Consider the following 23,476-nt stretch of genomic DNA (forward strand, 5'->3'; position numbering starts at 1 on the left):
AGAGAGGCAGGGGGCAGCAGAGAGCATGGGTGAGGTGGAGAGCACTGGGGGGGCTTGAGAGTCCTGTGGGGGGGGGGGGGGTAGAGAGCACTGTGGGGGGGGAGCACTGTGGGGGCAGCAGAGATGAGCAGGATAGGTGGAGCGGTGGGGTGGGGTGGCTGCATATAGAAGAATCATTCTCTCCATCTTCTTCCCGCAGTACCTGAATGCCTGCGAGAGGGAGAGGAGCAGAAGCAGGCATTCAGAGACCACGGGAAGAAGATAGAGAGAATGATTCTTTTAGATGCAGCCAGCCTGAGCCACCCCACCGCTCCTCCTATTCAGGTTACAGGGGCCGGCACTTACGTTTTCTCGGAGAGATCCCATCTGCAGAACATGCTGTAGCAGGCTCCTCTCCCTTCCTGGTCACGCCCCCCGGCACCAACGGCTGCAGTTCATTGGCGGCCGTGGAGCGGTGTCTCCTCTAGTCCCTCCCCCTTCTTGTTTACGTCCTCCTGCTGCATATCCCGATGCCGAGGGCTGAACTGGCAGCCGGGCGGCCGCGGAAAGGTCGGAGGAACGGCGCGGGCTTACAGAGCAGCCTGCCTTGGCCCAGCAAGCAAGAACAGCGGCCCGGCGGCCGCGGCCCACCGGGCATATGCCCGGTTTGCCCTATGGCCAATCCGGGCCGGGGGGGGGGGGGGAGGGTCAGACATTGGCTTGTTACAATACAAGTCAAGGAGACCATGGGGATCCTCCGGAGTGTAGACATTGGCTTTTTACATTACAAGCCAGTAAGACTGTGGAGATCCTCTGAGGGGGGGGGGGGGGTAGACATTGGCTTGTTACAATACAAGTCAAGGAGACCATAGAGATCCTCTTGGGTGTAGACATTAGCTTGTTACATTACAAGCCAAGAAGTTTGTGGAGATCCTCTAGGGCACAAGGCCCGCGGGCCGAATCAGGCCCTCCAGGCAATTTCATGTGGCCCTCGCACCTCTCCTGCAGCTGCAGGAGAACTCCAGCCCTCTTCTGGTCCTCTTCCAGACCCTTAATTTCTGCTTTCAAACAATGCATCCAGCTTCTTCCCAGCAGCAGCATAAGGAAAGGGGGGTGCACTGTGATGTAAGGGAGAGGGGGAGATTCAACTTCTGATGGTGGGGTGGCTCTTGATATAATGTAAGGGGAAGGGCATGCGCTAGACATCTAATCTTACAGATACAACCGTCCCTTTGAGAACAGTCATAATACTGATGTGGCCCACAATGAAATTGAGTTTGACAGCCCTGCTCTAGGGGATAGACATTGGTGTGTTACATTTCAAGCCAAGGACATTGTAGAGATTTTCTGGGGTGTGGACATTGACTTGTTAAATTACAAGGCAAGTAGACCAGGGAGATCCTCTGGGGGGGGGGGGGGGGAGAAATTGGCTTGTTACATTACAAGCCAAGGAGATTATGGAAATCTCCTGAGTGGTAGACTTTGTTTTGTTTCCTTACAAGCCAAGGAGAATGTGGAGATCCTCTGGGGGGTAGACATTGGCTTGTTACAATAAAAGCCAAGGAGATCATGGGGTTCTTCTGGGGGTGTAAACATTGGCTTGTTACATTACAACCAAGGAGATCATCGAGATCCTCTGTGGATTAGAAGACACCTTCCTGAAAAACCAGTGTATATTCTGTAAATCATCAATACTTTATGATAGCAATACCAATAAGATAACCTCACGGGTTCAATGCTATTTTTCCACTTGTCTATGGGACAAAGTATTGTCACTAGGGTTGTCCCGATACCACTTTTTTAGGACCGAGTACAAGTACCGATACTTTTTTTCATGTACTCGCCGATACTTTTTTTTAAAATGCAGCCAGATGTCCCCAAATGCAGCCTTGTGTCCCCAAATGCAGCCTTGTGTCCCCAAATGCAGCCATGTCCCTAAATGCAGCCTTGTGTCCCCAAATGCAGCCCTGTCCCTAAATGCAGCCTTGTCCCTAAATGCAGCCATGTCCCTAAATGCAGCCTTGTCCCTAAATGCAGCCATGTCCCCCCTAAATGCAGCCATGTGTCCCCAAAGAGAAAGCCAAGCCCCCGCCCCCCGCTGCTGTCTAGTTGATGTGTTCCCCGCCGTGCCTCATCATATATAGCCCCTCCCCCTTGTCCGGGCACTTTGATAGACAGATCACCCGTCCAATCCTGGGACGGGTGATCTGTCTATCAAAGTGCCCGGGCAAGGGGGAGGGGCTATATATGACAAGGTGCGACGGGGAACACACAGCTATTCAAATGAAAGCTGTTATGTTCCCCAAGCGCTAATCAACTAGACGGTAACGGCAGGGGGGGCTTGGTTTTCTCTTTGGGGACTAGGCGGCAGCAGCTCTCCTCTCCTCCATACCCGAGGACTGCTCTGCTCCACTCACCGCCTCCTCTCCACCCGCTCTCCGCCCCCTCTCCACCCGCTCTCGGGGGGGGGAGTATCGGGGGAAGCATCGGGAGCATTTGCGTGAGTACAAGTACTCGCGCAAATGCTCAGTATCAGTCCCGATACCGATACTAGTAATCGGTATCGGGACAACCCTAATTGTCACCCTACAAAAAGGAATGCCCGAACAAGGACCCTAATGGCAGAATCTTACAAATAATAAAACTGACTTTTGAAAAGACATGTCAAAGCTCATATGAAGTTTTTTTATATTCCTTCTTATAATATAAAACATAAGAAGCGGCTGAGCCTGTATCACTTCCATGAAGAATTTACAATGTGTTTGGTGAAGAGCTCGGTATGTCCGTACACATGATATACTGTGTGCTATGACATAATCAAATGTTCTGACTACTGAAATATTAGCATGTCAACCTGACAGCACTTCGGAATTCGGGAAGTGATATCACTTTAGCAAAGGGTACAAATCAATATCCTATATTTACGTAGAAATCGAAACACACATTGCATAGCCGTATGGAGACATAAACAAAATGAAAATGTTTAAAGACCATTACTTCACCTGACACCACAATACACTAAAATACGGGAACATTGAAATAACCATAAAAAACGATTTATAGATATCATAACTTTTCATGTCAACCTGTATTTCTTTGTACTTTTTATTTTTCGACTCTATGTTCTGAACATGTCAGAGGTCAACAATTCTGATGCCAAGATCTACTACTCTTTTCCATGAATACTTTTTTCATCCTTTGTTGAAGCTTAGTGGTGCTTCTGCAGCTTCTTTGCAGTATGTAGGGGTATGCATGAGAAGATTATGGGCTAGATTCACATAGAGTTAGGCCGGCGTATCAGTAGATACGCCGACCTAACTCGGAATCTGCGCCGACCTAAGTGTAAGTGTATTCTCAAACAGAGATACACTTAAACCTATCTAAGATACGACGGCTTGCGCCATCCTATCTTAGGGTGCAATAATTAGGCTGGCCGCTAGGTGGCGCTTCCATTGCGGTCGGCGTAGAATATGTAAATCACTAGATACGCCTATTCGTGAACGTACGCCCGGCCGACGCAGTACAGATACGCCGTTTAGGTAACGCATTATCAGGCCTAAAGATATTCCATCAAATAGCTGGAATAGTAATGTTAAGTATGGCCGCCGTTCCCCCGTCGAAATTTGAAAATTTTACGTCGTTTGCGTAAGTCGTCCGTGAATAGGGATTTACGTCATTTACGTCCACGTCGAAACCAATAGGACCGTGCGGCGTACATTGCCGCAATGCTGGGATATGTAGGCGGACGGCGCATGCGCCGTTCCTCAAAAACGTCAATCACGTCAGGTCAAACCAAATTATCATTAAACACGCCCCCTCAGCCTATTTTGAATTAGGCGCCCTTATGCCCGCCCGCTTTAGGCTACGTCGCCGTAGCTTAGCAGGCAAGTACTATGTGAATCATGTACTTGCCTCGCTAACTTACGGCGGCGTAGTGTAAAGACGATACACTACGCCGCCGCAGAGTTAGGACGCCCTCTATGAATCTAGCCCTATAACTCCACGGAGGCACCGTCTCTGCAGAATTTGAAAAGTATAAAAAATACAAAGTGGGGTGGGACTATAAATGTGCCTCGTGGGGTTTAGAAAAGAGTAAATAAGTTCTATGGCAATTTTAAAAACAACATAGAAACTATTTTATTTACCACCCTTGGATCGGATTCTTTAAAACAATATATCACAGTTTGATACAAAATACAGTTTTACTGTTACTTCAGTCCAGGGTGTGTAGATCCTAGTCAGATGTATCATAAATAGGGCCTACGCGGGATTGCCATGAATTTGTCAAAATTCCTTCTGAACCTGCCGAATTTCAATCCATTTATGGCAGGTTTAGGCTCTTAAGAGATCCTTGTCCCTACATTAGGGGCCAGATTCTCGTAGACTCGCGCAAAACTGCGGCGGCGTAACGTATGTCATTGACGTTATGCCGCCGCAAGTTTTACAGGCAAGTGCTTTATTCTCAAAGAACTTGCCTGTAAAGTTGCGGCGGCGTAGCGTAAATCCCCCGGCGCAAACCCGTATAATTCAAATGAGCCGGGTAGGGGGCGTAGAGCATTTAAATTAGGCGCGTTCCCGCGCCAAACGTATAAGGACCCCCTATTTTGTAAACGCTATAACTTTTGCGCAAACCAATCAAACGCTTATTGCGATTTTTTTTATGCCATAGTTCTCCCCACTGTACCTTGGAAAGCAACAAGAATTTGGTTAGAAGTTCAGAAGAAGGTTATTTGGCGTTTAGGAGGAAGCCTTCTCCACTCTTTGGTTGTAGGAGAACCACGGTTGCCTTTAAACCCTATAAATATTTAGGAATGTTTTTTTTTTCTTGTTGAACAACCTGTTGTAACGTTACGTTCATTCAAGTCCCGAAGAAAGAACACTTCTAAAGAAAAGAATGGCATTCGTTTGTTACTTTGTTGCTTCACTTTGGATACAAATACGTAAAGCCAAGTTTCAGGTATGGCAATTTTTACCTTCATGTTGGCCCAGCTTGGCCCGATGTAAGGCCCCGTACACACGTCCGAGGAACTCGATTGGGCCAAACACATCGAGTTCCTCGTCGAGTTCTGTGTTGAAGCCGCCGAGGATCTCGGCGAGCCAACTTTCCTCATTGAACAACGAGGAAATGGAGAACATGTTCTCTATTTGGCCCGACGAGTTCCTCGTCGGCTTCCTCGGCGAAAAGTGTACACACGACGAGTTTCTCGGCAGAATCCAGCTCCGATCGAGTTTCTGGCTGAATTCTGCCGAGAAACTCGGTCATGTGTACGGGGCCTAAGAACGTACCTGTAGGATCTCAGTGAAAGCTGCAGATTTAAAAATATTGAAAGTGACTTTTCGAAATGTGATTAGTATGTTAACGCTTCAAAATAATTTTAGGGATTGGGTTTACATAAACTTTAAATGATTAAAGTGTTAACAAGGGCATCCCAACCCAAGACAAACAACTCCAAACCGGCAGCGTTCATGTGCCCTTAGATGCTTTATCCATCTCCAATGGAAGACTCACTTAATGGCAATCTCAGACATGGGACATCGTTGATGTCTACCCTGATTAAAGTTGACTGTACGAACATGCCATGTACTGTAGACCACAAGAGGGAGCTATACATTCTCATTACTGGATATCTTCTCTCCGTTGTTTGTCTTGCACTTGTCTAAGTTTTTTTGTCTATATTCTTTACAAGATATGTATCAGTTGCTATTTCTGTGTCTAAGGCCCCATACACACGACCGAGTTTCTCGGCAGAATTCAGCCAGAAACTCGATGGGAACCGTATTCTGCCGAGGAAACCGGTCGTGTGTACACTTTTGGCCGAGGAAACCGGTCGTGTGTACACTTTTGGCCGAGGAAACCGACGAGGATCTCGTCGGGCCAAATAGAGAACATGTCCTCGTTAGTCAATGGGGAAACTTGGCTCGCCGAGATCCTTGGCGGCTTCACAAGGAACTCGACGAGCAAAACGATGTGTTTTACTCATCGAGTTTCTCGGACGTGTGTACGGGGCCTAAAGCCCAAACTTCTTTTTTTTGGATAGTGTAGGGAAGAGTGATAGAACCCCTGTCTGGGTTTTATTGGTCCAGAAAGGGTACTAATGCCGCATACACACGATCGGAAATTTCCACAAGAAAACCGTGGATTTTTTTCCGACAGAATGTTGGCTCAAACTTGTGTTGCATACACACGGTCACACAAATGTTGTCGGAAATTCCGACCGGCAAGAACGCGGCTACGTACAACAGGTACAATGATGCCAAGCATGCGTAGGATTTTTGCTCATTGGAATTGCATACAGACGATCGGAATTTCCGACAAGAACTTTTCCAGTCGGAAAATTTTCCAGAACCAGCTCTCAAATTTTTGCTGTCCGAAAACTTGACAGAAAATTTCCGATAGGGCCTACACACGGACGGAATTTTCGACCAAAAGCTCACGTCGAAATTTTCTTATCGGAAACTCCGATCGTGTGTATGTGGCATTAGAGGTGCTATGATTTAAAAAACTTTTTTGTGCAATGAGTTGATTGATTTTGGGAGGGGGTTAATATAGGGAGGATGGGGGGGAGGGAAGAATTACGTTTTTTTTTTTGGGGGGGGGGGGGTGGGTGAATGTTGGAAGTAAGATTATGTGTCTGGATAAAATGTATAACTTGTACTGTTATGAAAAGAATAAAAAAGTACTAAATTGAAGTTGATTGAAGAAACCTAATCCAAGCTCAATAGCTCTCGTTACACATTTTGGGGGCTCCTCCACCTCAAACTCGCTCCTCCATGTCTTTATGGACCTTGCTTTGTGCACTGGTGAGCAGTCATGTTGGAACAGGAAGGGGCCGTCCCCAAACTCTTCCCACAAAGTTGGGAGCATGAAATTGTCCAACATGTCTTGGCATGCTGACGCCTTAAGAGTTCCCTTCACTGGAACTAAGGGGCCAAGCCCAACCACTGAAAAACAACCCCCACACCATAATCCCCCCTCCACCAAATGATTTGGACCAGTGCATAAAGCAACGTCCATAAACACATGGATGAGCGAGTTTGGGGTGGAGGAACTTGACTGGCCTGCACAGAGTCCTGACCTCATTCCGATAGAACACCTTTGGGATGAATTAGGGCGAAGACTGCGAGCCAGGCCTTCTTGTCCAACATCAGTGCCTGACCTCACAAATGCTCTTCTGGAAGAATGATCAAACATTCCCATAGACACCCTCCTAAACCTTGTGGACGGCCTTCCCAGAAGAGTTGAAGCAGTTATAGCTGCAAAGGGCGGGGCCAACTCAATATTGAACCCTACGGACTAAGACTGGGATGCCATTAAAATTCATGTGCGTGTAAAGACAGGCGTCCCAATACTTTTGGCAACATAGTATATATACAGTGAGGAAAATAAGTATTTGAACACCCTGCTATTTTGCAAGTTCTCCCACTTGGAAATCATGGAGGGGTCTGAAATTGTCATCGTAGGTGCATGTCCACTGTGAGAGACATAATCAAAAAAAAAATTCCAGAAATCACAATTTATCCAACTACTAACATGGCCAAGACCAAAGAGCTGTCCAAAGACACTAGAGACAAAATTGTACACCTCCACAAGGCTGGAAAGGGCTACAGGGAAATTGCCAAGCAGCTTGGTGAAAAAAGGTCCACTGTTGGAGCAATCATTAGAAAATGGAAGAAGCTAAACATGACTGTCAATCTCCCTCGGACTGGGGCTCCATGCAAAATCTCACCTCGTGGGGTCTCAATGATCCTAAGAAAGGTGAGAAATCAGCCCAGGACTACACGGGAGGAGCTGGTCAATGACCTGAAAAGTGCTGGGACCACCGTTTCCAAGGTTACTGTTGGTAATACACTAAGACGTCATGGTTTGAAATCATGCATGGCACGGAAGGTTCCCCTGCTTAAACCAGCACATGTCAAGGCCCGTCTTAAGTTTGCCAATGACCATTTGGATGATCCAGAGGAGTCATGGGAGAAAGTCATGTGGTCAGATGAGACCAAAATAGAACTTTTTGGTCATAATTCCACTAACCGTGTTTGGAGGAAGAAGAATGATGAGTACCATCCCAAGAACACCATCCCTACTGTGAAGCATGGGGGTGGTAGCATCATGCTTTGGGGGTGTTTTTCTGCACATGGGACAGGGCGACTGCACTGTATTAAGGAGAGGATGACCGGGGCCATGTATTGCGAGATTTTGGGCAACAACCTCCTTCCCTCAGTTAGAGCTTTGAAGATGGGTCGAGGCTGGGTCTTCCAACATGACAATGACCCGAAGCACACAGCCAGGATAACCAAGGAGTGGCCCGGTAAGAAGCATATCAAGGTTCTGGCGTGGCCTAGCCAGTCTCCAGACCTAAACCCAATAGAGAATCTTTGGAGGGAGCTCAAACTCTGTGTTTCTCAGCGACAGCCCAGAAACCTGACTGATCTAGAGAAGATCTGTGTGGAGGAGTGGGCCAAAATCCCTCCTCCAGTGTGTGCAAACCTGGTGAAAAACTACAAGAAAGGTTTGACCGCTGTAATTGCAAACAAAGGCTACTGTACCAAATATTAACATTGATTTTCTCAGGTGTTCAAATACTTATTTGCAGCTGTATCATACAAATAAATAGTTAAAAAAATCATACATTGTGATTTCTGGATTTTTTTTTTTTGATTATGTCTCTCACAGTGGACATGCACCTACGGTAACAATTTCAGACCCCTCCATGATTTCCAAGTGGGAGAACTTGCAAAATAGCAGGGTGTTCAAATACTTATTTTCATCACTGTATATACTATCCGGTAACGTCACGGACACCGGCGGGGCTTGCCGTGTCCATCTGAAGGGCTCCTTTGCTGTGCCTTCATATCTGCATGTCGGCGGGACCTTTCTATCTGCCACACGCAAGGGCTGTTACACTTCCCTCTATAAACCTGGGATTCTACAGCCATCCACTGAGAGTTGTGATAGTTCCCTTCACGGGACATCTACATGCCGACGGACTGATGTTAACCTCTCCTCATCTGGATTCAGCAGTGGTATCGTTGTACACATTTTTATACCAGAATCATACTTAGCTACATGTTTTTATGACTTCTTTTGGTACCATTTGGTATTACTCGCACCATTTTTACAGTTTATGTAGCTACATCGATTTTATCTCCAGTGCAAAATTTATTTGGTTACCTACTTGAAGACTATAAAAGTTTTAATGCTATTCCCATCGAGCGCTGCCTTTGTGTGTTTTTGTATCCTGCTATCCATTTTTCCAGTGGTTGGTAGCTGCACTGGGAATCAGCCTGCAAAGAGATCCGCTAAAAGTAGTTGGATCTGTATGTGCGTTATAATTAATCGAAATTAGTCGATTAATCGATAAAAAAAAACAGATTGATCGAACAGAAACATTTTCATCAGTAACAGCCCTAATTTATATATATATACACACATACACATATACATACAGTACACACACACTATATACACTGTATGTAAAGAATATGACTGTAACTGTAAAAATCTCTCTAAAAAAAAAAAGTGCATACAATTTATAAAATTCCATCCAATGCAAAGTGTTCACGAAAATAATGACCATAAAAATACTGTAAAGAAAACAAGTTGCTGAACTTGTAAAACAGCCAATGGCGAGATAAGATGAATTAGCAGCTCCAGCCGTGTCAGCATGTACTGCATGCTTGAAGAGGAAAACAGCAGCTGCAAAACCTACATCCGTAACAAAGGTTGTAACAGAAGGCATGGGAAGCTGGGCACTGCCACCGGGGACATGTAGCAATGCCCAAAAAAAACAACAACGAATAAATAAATAAAAATGATGATACCAGAGGCAGATTATTCTTTCAATACCGCCCTCCTTTATATAGCATTTTTTTTTTAAATAATCATGAAATAAATAAATATTATTAATATTGTTATTATTATTATTGTTATTATTATTATTATTATTATTATTATTAATATAAATATTCATTAAAATAATAAATATTATTATTATTATTATTATTATTATTATTATTATTATTATTATTATTAATAATATTATTATTGTTAATAATAATAATAATAATAATAATAATAATAATATTATTATTAATAATAATAATAATAATAATAATAATAATAATAATAATATTATTATTATTATTATTATTATTATTATTAGTATTATTATTATTATTATTATTATTAATATTATTATTAATATTATTATTATTATTAGTTTACTACAATAACAACAACAATAATAATAATACAGTCCTTAACAAAAGTTTAAGACCACTTGAAAAATGTAAAAAAATCATATATTTTACATTGTTGGATCTTAACAAGGTTCCAAGTAGAGCTTCAACATGCAACAAAAGTTTAGGACCACACCTCCAAAAAAAAAACTAAACCCCCCCCAAAACAGAAATCCAACTTCCAAACATGAACTCAGTAATAAGTAGCTCCGCCATTATTGTTGATCACTTTTGTTTCGGCATGCTTGATGCCTCGCGTTTCCATGAGGTGAGTGGGAACATTTCTCCAAGTGGTGAAGACAGCCGCACGAAGGCCATCTACTGTGTGGAACTGTTGTCCATTTTTGTAAACTTCCCTTGCCATCCATCCCCAAAGGTTCTCAATTGGATTTAGATCAGGGGAACACGCAGGATGGGCCAAAAGAGTGATGTTATTCTCTTGGAAGAAGTCCCTTGTCCTGCGGGAATTGTGTACTGTAGCGTTGTCCTGTTGAAAAACTCATTACCACACAGACGAGGGCCCTCAGTCATGAGGAATGCTCTCTGCAACATCTGGACATAGCCAGCGGCCGTTTGACGCCCCTGCACTTCTTAAAGCTCCATTGTTCCACTGAAAGAAAAAGCACCCCAGACCATTATGGCGCCCCCTCCACTGTGGCGCGTAGAAAACATCTCAGGTGGGATCTGCTTGTCATGCCAGTAACGTTGGAAACCATCAGGACCATCAAGGTTACATTTTTTCTCATCAGAGAATAAAACTTTCTTCCACCTTTGAATGTCCCATGTTTGGTGCTCTCTTCTTGCAAAGTCCAAACGAGCAGTTCTGTGGCATTCAATGAGACGAGGTTTTTGAAGACGTTTTTTGTTTTTGAAGCCCTTCAGTCTCAGATGCCGTCTGATGGTTATGGGGCTGCAGTCAGCACCAGTCAGGGCCTTAATTTGGGTGGAGGATCGTGCAGTGTCTTGATGAGAGACCCTGCTTATGCAGTTCAGCAACCCGACCACATTTAATAGGGAGAGTTTTTTTGCCTTTGCCATCACAACATGTGACTACCTGACAGACAATGACAATGAATCCACATCTTTGCACAGATTTGGCCTTTTAAAGGCATGTGGTCCTAAACTTTTCATCAGCTGAAAAACGTTTATTCGTTATTTTCATTAAATTGAATGCTCAAAAAATGTTTTGTCTCACTCTCATTTCTTCTTGTTGCATGTTGAAGCTCTACTTGGAACCTTGTTAAGATCCAACAATGTAAAATATGATTTTTTTCCATTTTTCAAGTGGTCTTAATCTTAAACTTTTGATCAGGACTGTAATAATGATAATAATACTAATAATACTACGACTAATAATAATAATGATAATAATCCTTAAAAGAGAAGTATGGGTTCCCCCCCCCCCCCATCATACTTACCTAGGTGGATGCAGCAGAGCGATCTAAAACCGCCGTTGGCTCGGTTCTCTGAGCTCCCTTAGCGGAGAGCTGCTGACTGTCAATCAGCAGCTCTCCTCTCTGCTCCTCCACGCTCATTGGAGCGCTGAGCTTTGAAGGGGGGGGGAGAGCAGCTGTCTCAGGCTCTCAGCGGCTCACTGAGAGCCTGAGATGGGTATCAGACCAGGCATCTGGAAAAATCCAAACTCCCATTGTCGTGGTGGCGCGGTGCCTGGACTGATTCCAGTGACGTCAGCAGGGAGCGGACTTCAGACTGCTCTCTGCCTAAAACAGTCACAGAAGTGCAATTTGGATGAATTGCACTCCTGTGACCCATAGGGGAAGCCCAGCCAAACAAGCTCAGGCTGGACTTCTCCTTTAACCACTTAAGGACCCCTTCACGCTGATATACGTCGGCAGAATGGCACGGCTGGGCACAATCACGTACCTGTACGTGTCTCTTTAAGCCCAGCCGTGGGGTTGGGAGCGTGCTGCCGCGCTCGCAACCCGGTCCTAAGCTCCGTGATCGCGCCCGCGGGACCCACGGACCCGATCGCCGCCGGTGTCCCGCGATCGGACACCGGAGCTGAAGAACGGGGAGAGGTGAGTGTAAACACACCTTACCTGTTCTTCAATGTGGCAGTGTCATTGATCGTCTGTTCTCTGATATAGGGAAAGACGATCAATGACGTCACACGTCCAGCCCCACCCCCCCTACAGTTAGAAACACATATGAGGTCACACTTAACCCCTACAGTGCCCCCTAGTGGTTAACTCCCAAACTGCAATTGTCATTATCACAGTAAACAATGCATTTTTATAGCACTGTTCCCAAAAATGTGTCAAAAGTGTCCGATGTGTCCGCCATAATGTCGCAGTCACACAAAAAATCGCTTATCACCGCATTACTAGTAAAAAAAAAAATATTAATAAAAATGCCATAAAACTATCCCCTATTTTGAAGACGCTATAACTTTTGCGCAAACTAATCAACAAGCGCTTATTGCGATTTTTACCAAAAGTATGTAGAAGAATACGTATCGGACTAAACTGAGGGAAAAAAATGTTTTATATACTTTTTGAGGATATTTGTTATAGCAAAAAGGTAAAAAATATAGATTTTTTTTCAAAATTGTCGCTCTATTTTTGTATATAGCGCAAAAAATAAAAACTGCAGAGGTGATCAAATACCACCAAAAGAAAGCTCAATTTGTGGGGAAAAAAGGACGCCAATTTTGTTTGGGAGCCACATCGCGCGACCGCGCAATTGTCAGTTAAAGTGACGCAGTGCCGAATCGCAAAAAGGGGCCTGGTCCTTTAGCAACAAAATGGTTAATCAGTGGTTACTTACAGACTATCTCTAATGCCGCGTACACGTTTTCGGGTTGTAAAAAACGATTTTTTTCAGGCTCTAGAAAAAACAAAGTTTTTTTCAACTTCATCATTAAAACGGCCTTGCCTACACACAATCGTTAAAAAAAAAAAATGCTCTAGCAAAGCGCGGTGACGTACAACGCGTACGTTGGCACTATAAAGGGGAAGTTCCATGCGGAAAACGCCACTCTTTGGGCTGCTTTAGCTGATTCCGTGTTAGTAAAAGACGATTCGCGATTTTCAGTCTGTTACAGCGTGATGAATGTGCTTACTCCATTACGTTGTGTCATTGATCAAGCCGTCGAGAAACAGGAGCAGGAAGGTGAGGAAGTTGCAATGCTGGATGAATTCCCAGGGAGGGCTACTCCACCTGAGACAAGTCAACAACGGGAGTCTGAAGAGGAGTCAGAGGAGGATGGTGCCGGGGCGGTAAAGGAGGAGCAAGAAGAGCATGCTTTAAACCTTTCTGGGATCCCTGGTGTTGTCCCTGGATGGGGGGAGGAGAACGAGGATGACATTATCCTGGATGATGAGCAGGAGTCAGACCGGTACAGTAGGGTGACCAGACATCCCCGGTTTCAGGGGACAGTCTCCGGATTGAGGACACTGTCCCCAGACCAAGTATGTCCCCGATTTTGTCCCCGGATTGGATTTGAACAGGGACTGGGGCAATTTCAAAGACAGTCAGTACAGAATAAAAAAAAAAAATCTGAATAACACCCCCCTACTCTGCCGCTCCTCCTAGCTTAGAGAGGGTTTTTTTTCCATTATCTGTGCCCCTTTCTGATGATCATGTGCTGGTCGGAGTGGAGGGAATATTTCTTCCGTTTCGGGTGCCCATTCAGCTCCGATCACATGTTCTTCTGCCTTGGCTCAAGTCCCGGCCTGCTGCCTGCCTGCTTATCTCCTTGCCTTCCATGGTGGAGTGATCTTCCTCCGCTCCCCACCCAGTAGTAGCCGGGGGCCCGGAGAGTAAGACTTGGCAGGCTGTGAGGTGGGCGGCTGCAGCGATGGACAGAGAGTCGCTGATTGCTGCCATTACTAGTAAAAAAAAATATGTCCCCGGATTTTATTTTAAAAATCTGGGGCCAGATTCACAAATGAGATACGACGGCGTTTCTCCTGATACTCTGTCGTATCTCTGTTTCTATCTATGCGACTTATTCATAGAATCAGTTACGCATAGATATCCCTGAGATCCGACAGGTGTAATTGTTTTACACTGTCGGATCTTAGGATGCAGTACCGCGGCCGCCGCTGGGGGGAGTTTGCGTCGTAAAACAGCGTCGGGTATGCAAATTAGGAGTTTCGGCGATCCACGACGGATTTTCGCGTTCGCTATGTCGCCGCTAGTCTAGTTTCCCGTCGCAAAGTTAGTCGTCGTTTTTGGTGCCCTAACTTTAGTCAGCAAACGTATTGCTGTCTAAAGTATGGCCGTCGTTCCCGCGTCGAAATTTAAAAATGAACGTCGTTTGCGTAAGCCGTCCGGGAATACGGGATTACGCTACGCGCGTCGCTGTTCGAAAAAATGACGTCACTGCGCGCAAAGCACGACGGGAATTGCGAATTGGAGCATGCGCAGTAGGTCCGACGCGGAAGCACGCCTAATTTAAATGGCACACGCCCATTTGAATTGGCCCGCCTTGCACCGGACATATTTACGATACACCGCCACAAGTTTCCAGGTAAGTGTTTTGTGGATCGGGCACTAAAACTGGAAACTTGCGGCGGTGTATCGTAAACGGGTTACGTTACACGGCCGCAAATGTATGTGAATCTGGCCCCTGGTCCTCTTACGGTACAGCGCTTCCAGTTTAGTGCAAATGGGGGCCTTCATGCTCCAGTGTTTTAAGAGGGACCCCCGTATAAAAAGCATAAAGGGCAAGGACCAGTACTGGGTGGCAACGTACTTAGACCCCGGTACAAACAAAAAATGGCGGAAATGTTAACGCCATCACAGAGGGCTATCAGAATGCAGCACTTCCAGGCCTTGCTTCGCCCGCCAGTACCGCGAGTAGAGAAGAGGAAGTGCTGCGAGCATCAGCAGGTTGTGCCCATGGGCACAATTAGGGTGTGCCCACTCACGATTAGGGCACACCTGACACACCCTGTGCGCACCCCTATGAATATATGTATATATATATATTTTTTTTTACACTGTATTTACTCAAAGATGCTTACAGAATTTCCACAAGTTTAATTTTATATATTTTCATCATTTCTATATTTTTTTTAATTTATTTTTTTATTTATTTAACAAACTGTCCCCTTTAAAACAGAAAAACTGCATTTCAGAATATCCAAATGCTTCCTGCAAAACGGTCTGTTTAGAAACTGTGTGTATAATGTTAACCTGCTAATAAAATATACAGATGAGGGAATGTCCTTGTTTAGCTTGAAGCAACATGCCCGAACATGTCTAAACTTGTTTGAAAAAAGGCAGATTTCTGTTTTCTCTGAAATAACATGAAAATGGATTTGTCAATTTTTTTTTTTTACTTCTTGGCTGATGAAATCATAAGTCAAGACTGAAGCAAACAGGATAATAAATTATATAGGAAAAAAAATAAACATATGAGGTTTTTGTTGTAAAAAATTTAACATGAGTCAGCCTGCATTAACCAATGTCGTGCCACCGGTAAAAACTTTCTTGTCGGGTGTGGCTTTGTTAGAATGGGAGCACTTAAGTGAACGCCCATGTGGGGGGCCGTGTGTAGCTGCACAGGGGTGTACTGGTGTTCTCTGCATCCCTATGCAGGCAGTCCCATTCGTGTCAATTGGGATGCGATGGCTGCTCCCAATTTGAAAGCTGCGAGGGTGCGGGCGCGCACCAGCACGTACCCGCACTCACACTGATGTCAAATTGACAGCCACCGCGGCCTGATTGACATAAACAGGTGCATCTCATAAAAATTGAATATCATCAAAAAGTTTATTTTTGTTCAGTAATTCAATGTAAAAAGTGAAACTCATATATTTTATATAGATGCGTTACGAGTGATACTGTATATTTCAAGCATTTATTTATTTTAATTTTGATGATTATGGCTCAGGCCCCGTACACACGACCGAGTTTCTCGGCAGAATTCAGCCAGAAACTCGATCGGAGCCGTATTCTGCCGAGAAACCCGGCCGTGTGTACACTTTTGGCCGAGGAAACCGACGAGGATCTCGTCGGGCCAAATAGAGAACATGTTCTCTATTTCCTCGTTAGTCAATGAGGAAACTTGGTTCGCCGAGATCCTCGGCGGCTTCACAAGGAACTCGACGAGCAAAACGATGTGTTTTGCTCGTCGAGTTTCTCAGACGTGTGTACGGGGCCTAAAAACGAGTGAAAACACACAACATCATATGTGGTCATATGGTGGAGCTTGCAGTGTGATGGTGTGACAGAAGCCACTGTCACTGTGTGTTTTGGAAGGGACTGTGGGCTGGCCTCCTTCCCACAGACTATGGCCCAGAAGATACTGAGAAGCTTGGGGACAAAATGGCATTGCGATAATGTAATGTAATGCAATGCTACATCCCTTCTTCCCCACCCCCCCCTCTTGTTGCTGTGTTTAATTGTGTTGGGTCATGGCACGTAGACAAAGGTCTGGAGACACCTCCCAGCAGGGGATGTGTAAGGAGGGGCTACCTGCATATCATAATCCCTTTATGTGTTTCAACTGTAGTTTCTGTTTCAATGTACAAGTGTTGCGTAGCCATTGTTCTTCCTTGTCCCCTACCCCCTCTATGACAAGGCTAAGGGGAGTGTCCCTATGGCCTTGTACACACGATAGGTTAAACCGGAGGGTTAAGGACTGGTTATGGCGAGTCTGCAGGTTAAGAGTGCGTTTGGAGGACAGGAGACACAGGTCTGGCAGAGATGCCCAGCAGGAAAGCTCCCTCAAACTCAATGGATCCAAAACAGAACTTCTCTTTCTACACGCAAACCGAAAGACAAATTCTAGGACGACATGGACACCACCCACCATTCTTGGACAAACCATCACCCCAAGCACCAAAGTCAAAAGCCTCTGAGTAATTTTTGACTCAGACATGACTATGGACGCCCAAATAGGATTAGTAGTCAGCGGATCGCACCATCTTCTTCGCTTGCTGCGTAGACTCATCCCCTTCATCCCGGAAGAGGACCCAGCAGTAGTAGTTAGAACACTCACTCATCAATTCCTGACTCGACTACGCAAACTCCTTCTACCTAGGACTACCAAAATACCAGATTTCTCATTTACAAGTCGCCCAGAACACAGCAGCAAGACTGATAACAGGGAAAAAAACCTGGGAATCAATCACCCCGGCCTTGAGGACTCTACATTGGCTCTCTGTAAAGGATCGGATTACATTCAAGACCCTCTGCCTCACCCACAAATGCACACAAAGAAATGCGTCTTAATATTTATGCGAGAAAATAAAACACTACACCCCCAATCGGGCCCTCCGATCAACGAATCAAAATCTCCTCCACATCCCCAAGTCCCGCTACAAATCTAAAGGAGAACGAAGATTCGCAGTCCAAGGACCACGGCTATGGAACGCTCTACCAACCAACATCCGCATGGAAGAAAACCATCGGGCCTTCAGGAAAAAACTTAAGACGCATCTCTTCTGAAGGACCTTGGACAAGTTGGAACAAAAGCGTCTTGAGGCGATTCAGTTTGCATTTGTTAGCGCTATATAAGTTACTCACTCACTCACTCAGGAGTATCCGAGATCCGTAACAGATGGCATGGGCATGCATGGCTTCCAGTAAAAATGGGTCATTTGTGATTATTGATGACAGAAGCAGCCAGATGAATTCTGCAGTGTTTAGAGATATACTGTCAGGCCAGATTTGCTGTGGACTATATGGGTGCTAGCAAAAAAGTAGGTCTATGCTCCCAATCTGGAGAAAACAGCACAAAACCAACCCCACACAGATGATGGCACCTTTTCATAAAACCGTGCCGAAGATATGCACACGTGCATAACACAGTTCATACACTCATACACAGAATCCGGGCTGTGCATATGTCAACGTGTGAATGAATGTGTACGTTGGGCACTTGCGTTTTGGTGCCCAGTGGCCTATTTAAGGCTTTACAGAGGTTAGGCGAACCACTGAGTAGTTTACAGCTTCTGTAATCCACGACCAGTCCTGCTTCCTCATCTGTACCCTGACCCGGTTTATTCTCTGACTCTCCCAGAGCATGATCTCCCGTTATCAACCCTGGCTTGTGACCTGACTCACCCTTCTGCCTGCTGATTAGGTATTAGTTCTGCCAGTATGATACCAACCTTGGCCCTGCTTCTGTTTCCTGAATCTGCACCGGTTGTTGCCGACTCCTGCCTGCTCAAATTTTCTCAAGGATCCAAGTTCCTACAACAGCCTCCTGCATTGATTCCAGTCCTACGTCCACACTATCCCTAAATTATCCAGATAATCTTCTGGCCAGGATCTCCTACAGGCACCCATGGCACTCATTGCCCTACATTAGTCTGTTATCATTTCCAGGGGAAATGGGACAGGAAATGTAAGGGAAGCCCTCTTGTCAGTTCAGTCTCTAACAGACACACGACAGATGGGAGTTGAAATTGGACTTTCAACTAACTCATACAGGTGTGATGGTCAAGTGTCTACAAACCTTGGCCATATAGTTTATGAAAAATTATTTTTGCAATACAGTGGGACGCCTAGCAGGTCACTTAGCAGAGGTCCTTTCCCATTCCAGCACTGTATACAGCTCCTCCCCCCCCACCACTCTACCAGGAGAATGCTCGTAATCCAAAGTAATCGCATATCAAAGCGAGTTTCCCCATTGAAGTCAATGGAAACTAAAATAATTTGTTCCACATTGACTTCAATGGCATGTAATACGACATGTGGCCAGAGGTGGGGGGGCGCCGGAGAGCCTCGGAAACAGCCCGAAAGGCTGGGGAATTGAGAACTTCCGAGTCTTTCCAAGCATTTCCGAATGTCGCAGTTTGGCTCCGCTCAGCTCTGTTGCCCCCCCACCTCAGGCCAAACGTAGTAGTGCACACCGCTTTGGCTTGAATCCTGCTCATTTTGCGAGACAACACTCACAAACCGAATTTGTATTTTTCTAAATACAGTGCTCATATTGCAAAACGCTTGTTAACCGCGTTACTCGCAATCCGAGGTTCCACTGTATTTCATATTGACCTAAGATGTATGATAAATGTCCCAGCTTCAGAATTCTACAGGTGTTTCTTTCTCGATGTAGATAGGTTGATAGGATGTTAGATCAATAATTTTTTTTTGGGCTCCTCTGGAATCATTGGAGCAGCTTTTGATTTCTTAGGCCTCGTACACACAAATATGGACTTGGACAGAGTTCATAGGGCCTTTGGTCCTAAATCAGTAGATCCCCAGAGACCCCGGGACATTATATGCTGGCTACATAGATATGCACATAAAGAAGCCCTGCTAAGGAAAGCTTGGGACATGGGGCCGGTTGATATTGAGGGGGCTGTAGTGAAAATGTTACCAGACCTCTCCCGAGCCACACTACAGCGCAGGGCAATGTTGCGGAGGGTCCTGGAATGTGTGCGGTGGGAGGGGGGCACATATCGATGGAGGTACCCCATTGCAGTCGTTATAAGAAAGAATGCAGCTACGTATATATTACAAACATGTAATGATCTCCCTGGATTGTTCTCTTTTCTGAAGGTGGAACCCTTTACAGTGCCTAATTGGAGACTCCCCATAAAAAATGTAAGAATGATTAGAGACTTGTAAACCTCTGAAATAAATCAGTAAAACTTGAAAAACAGGCGACAACAGAACTTTCCCTCTTAGGCCTGGTACACACGATAGGATTGATCCGCGGATACGGTCCGCCGGACCGTATCCGCGGATAAATCCTCTGCGGATTTTAATCCTATGGAGTGTACACACCATCGGATCGAAATCCGCGCCGAATTCCCATCGCGGTGACGTGTCGCCGCGATGATGACGCGGCGACGTGCGCGACGCTGTCATATAAGGATATCCACGCATGCGTCGAATCATTACGACGCATGCGAGGGATGGGTTCGGACGGATCGATCCGGTGAGTCTGTACAGACCACCGGATCGATCCGCTGGTGCCGATTCCAGTGGATAGATTTGTAAGCATGTCTACAAATTTTTATCTGCTGGAATTCGGAAATATCCTCGGATAAATATCCGCTGGAACGTACACACCAGGGGATCTATCCGCTGAAACCGATCTGCTGAGATTTTTCAGTGGATGGATCCTCTCGTGTGTACGGGGCCTTAGAAGAATATTTACTGAAAGCAGCAGATAAGATGGAGGCATGAAGGAGGAGTCCCTTTTTTTAAAAAAAATTGCAAACCTGGAACTTTGAATTTCCGAGACTTTGGAATTATAAGGTCTATGAATACTTTTTTTTTCCTTTTTTTATTTTCTTCTTCTCACACTGCCGAAGCCCCTGGTTCCCTTTTGTCCCTCCTCTTCAGACTGTGTGGTTCTTTCAGCTCTCCACTTTAGGTCTGCCTAGTCCCTAAACGGTACAAACTAGAGTAAGAGAATATGGAAACTTTGAAGATTATGTCATTTAATGTTAGGGGACTAAACATCCCCGAAAAGCGTTGAATGTTAGTACAGGACCTCAAGCGATATCAGGTGGATATTGCATTTATCCAAGAAACTCACTTTAAGGAGAAAAACGTGTTTTTACTTAAGAGCGGAGACTATTCAATGGTATACCACGCAACTAATCCAGAAGCTAAGACCAGAGGGGTATCTATTATGATCTCCAATAAGATAGCGTGGGATTATAGGGAGACTTTGGCAGATGCAGGAGGAAGATATCTGTTTATCAAAGGGACAATCAGAGGGGTCATAACAACACTGGCAACTTATTATGCCCCGAATGTTCAACAAGACATTTTTTTTAAAAAAAATGTTGGGTAGACTCATGGAGTTTTCGGAGGGGCACCTAATTTTGGGGGGAGATGCGAATGTGCCATTGATACCTAGTGAGGACACCTCTGGGGGGACATCATCAATATTACCTAAAGTAAGAAAAGGGATTTCAAGGTGTCTGTTGGAAGCAAAGGTAGTAGATATATGGAGGCTACAACACCCGAAGGAAAAAGACTTCTCTTGCTTCTCCAACCCTCATGTGTTATATTCACGAATTGATATCTTTTTAGTTCCACATAAACAACTACACTCGGTTAAAGAAACCTCAATTGGTATAATCACTTGGTCTGACCACGCACCAATTTTTCTAAAGTACGAATTAGTAGAGAGGAAAAGCCCAACACCAATGATCTGGAAACTTAATGAGAGTCTCCTCCAAGAGCCTGGGGTGCTGGAGGACATTCAGAAAGAACTAGCTTTTTTTTTCCAAACAAATGATAATTTAGAAAGCACAAAGGGGGTAATTTGGGAAACACACAAAGCTGTCATTCGCGGTATACTGATTAAGCATGGTTCAAGAATCAAGAAGGCGAGTGAGGCCAAATTAACAGAACTATTAGCAAAGATCCACATCTTAGAGGCAAGACATAAACACGCCCAGACAACTGAAGTAGAACAAGAATTACTTAAAATTAGAACTCAGTCAGGGAACAAATGCGGCAGACAGTTGGCCAGAGCACTGAGGGAAATACAAACACAGGTTACCATCTCATTTTGCCAGCACACAGCACTGACACGTCCCCTGGGCTGTTCTCACCCATGCACCTCTCCATGCAGGAAATGCCTCACAGCTTCTCCCCAGCCAATGAGATTGGAGGCGTGTGGACTGTGGAAGGCAAAGTAGACGCACAGTACTAGAGCGTGGCTATGGGGCCCTAGGGCAGATCGGAACTGGACTTTGTGTAGGATATGTTAATATGACAGGGAGGCTGCTGGGGCCCCCAAGAGCTAGGGGTGGGGTTGTGATTGTGAACCCTGCAACCCCTTATGCTATGCCCATGCTGTCTACATTTGGGATAGCTGGGCCAGGTAGTTCCTCTCCTGAAGGGTCCTTACTTCTGGTATTCTTTAGTCATCAGTGCAGGAGAACTGTCATCATCATCATCATTATCTGTGCCGTCAATGACCTCACAGTCCACACTATGAGATTAAAGATTGCTTCAGTCTAACAACTGCCCTATGGTGTCCAGCTGGGAGAAATAGACTTTTCTTTTTGCTGAAGAAAGGAGTGTCCTCTATTTGCCGTGCGTAAGTGTTTGGAGTATCCCAGACCACCCCAGGCCCCATTCTGTTTTCAATTTCTATAAGCAAATAAACTCTTGTAGCGCTCACCCCCGAAGGAGCCGCTGAATTATCGGGTCTTCTGTCTCACCTCTGTGACACACCACAAACAATGAATCCACAGCACACCAGCACACCTTGTGAAGTTTTATAACAGATTTAATGACTGTGGGATAGAGCAAAAGCCCTTAATGTCTCCCCACTCTAATATAATACAACTAATAACAGAATGAGATAATACGTTTAGATTGAATGCGATGAACAGTAATATATCTATATACTTAGCAGTATCGACCCCACCCTAAACTACTGGCCAGTAGTACTGTCCTAGGCTAGCCAACGTTGGGGCCCTGGATGTATGACAGATGAAGGAAATACACTTGTTGCAATGGCCAAAGGCCGCTCACCACTTCCAATGTCTCTTTGGGGAAGGAGGATGGTTGTCTGCGGAAGCGAGTGTCCCTCTTTCCTCAGACCGACGGCTGTGAAATGGATGCAGTCTTTCGAAGCCTCCGGCAGGACATCTCAGATCATCTAGGGGCCGTCTGAGGAATCTGGCAATAACCTCCGTCAGCTGTCCTCACTCAGTTGGGCAGGCTGGATTACTCCGGTGGCTGGATCGGCCCTGCGACCAGGCCTCAGTTCTATCGCTCAAAACACAGTCTCTCTCTGTTTCAGTAGACGAACATCAGTCTCTCCAAGAACTATTGCATAGAGCCTGTGTCTCAGTGGCAAACACACAGCTCTGACACAGGCCGTCTTAAATCACCCTCTGATGCAGATCTGTCTTGCCTGGGTCCTTGTTCCAGACTCCCTCTCCTCACTACTTCCTCCTGACCCCCCTCTCTCCTGGAACTTCCTGTCTCAAAGCCTCCTGGGAAATGCAGTTATCCAGCCCCTTGCTGTAGAAATGTATCTCTATGTCTGTTCTGTACTGCAGCCTCCAAATATGTGCTCTCTGGCTCCACCTGCTGCAATATATATATATATATCTACATCCTCTTAAATGGCTGAAAATCACAACAGGGCTACATTCTCCCCCTACTTAAAGTCTTTGGGGTCCCCCCCAAAGGGTAAACTGTATTTGTAAGTTCTACAGACAATATATACAGTATGAAAGGCACATATAAAGTTTATACTAGACCATCTGAATACCTTTACTGCGCATAGATAGATGCAGTCTATGACAACGTCTAGCAAGTGGAGGGGGCAGAGGAACACTCCACCAAGGTGTGCTGA

This window comes from Rana temporaria, chromosome 9 (assembly GCF_905171775.1).
Source record: "Rana temporaria chromosome 9, aRanTem1.1, whole genome shotgun sequence".
In the NCBI taxonomy this organism is placed as follows: Eukaryota; Metazoa; Chordata; class Amphibia; order Anura; family Ranidae; genus Rana; species Rana temporaria.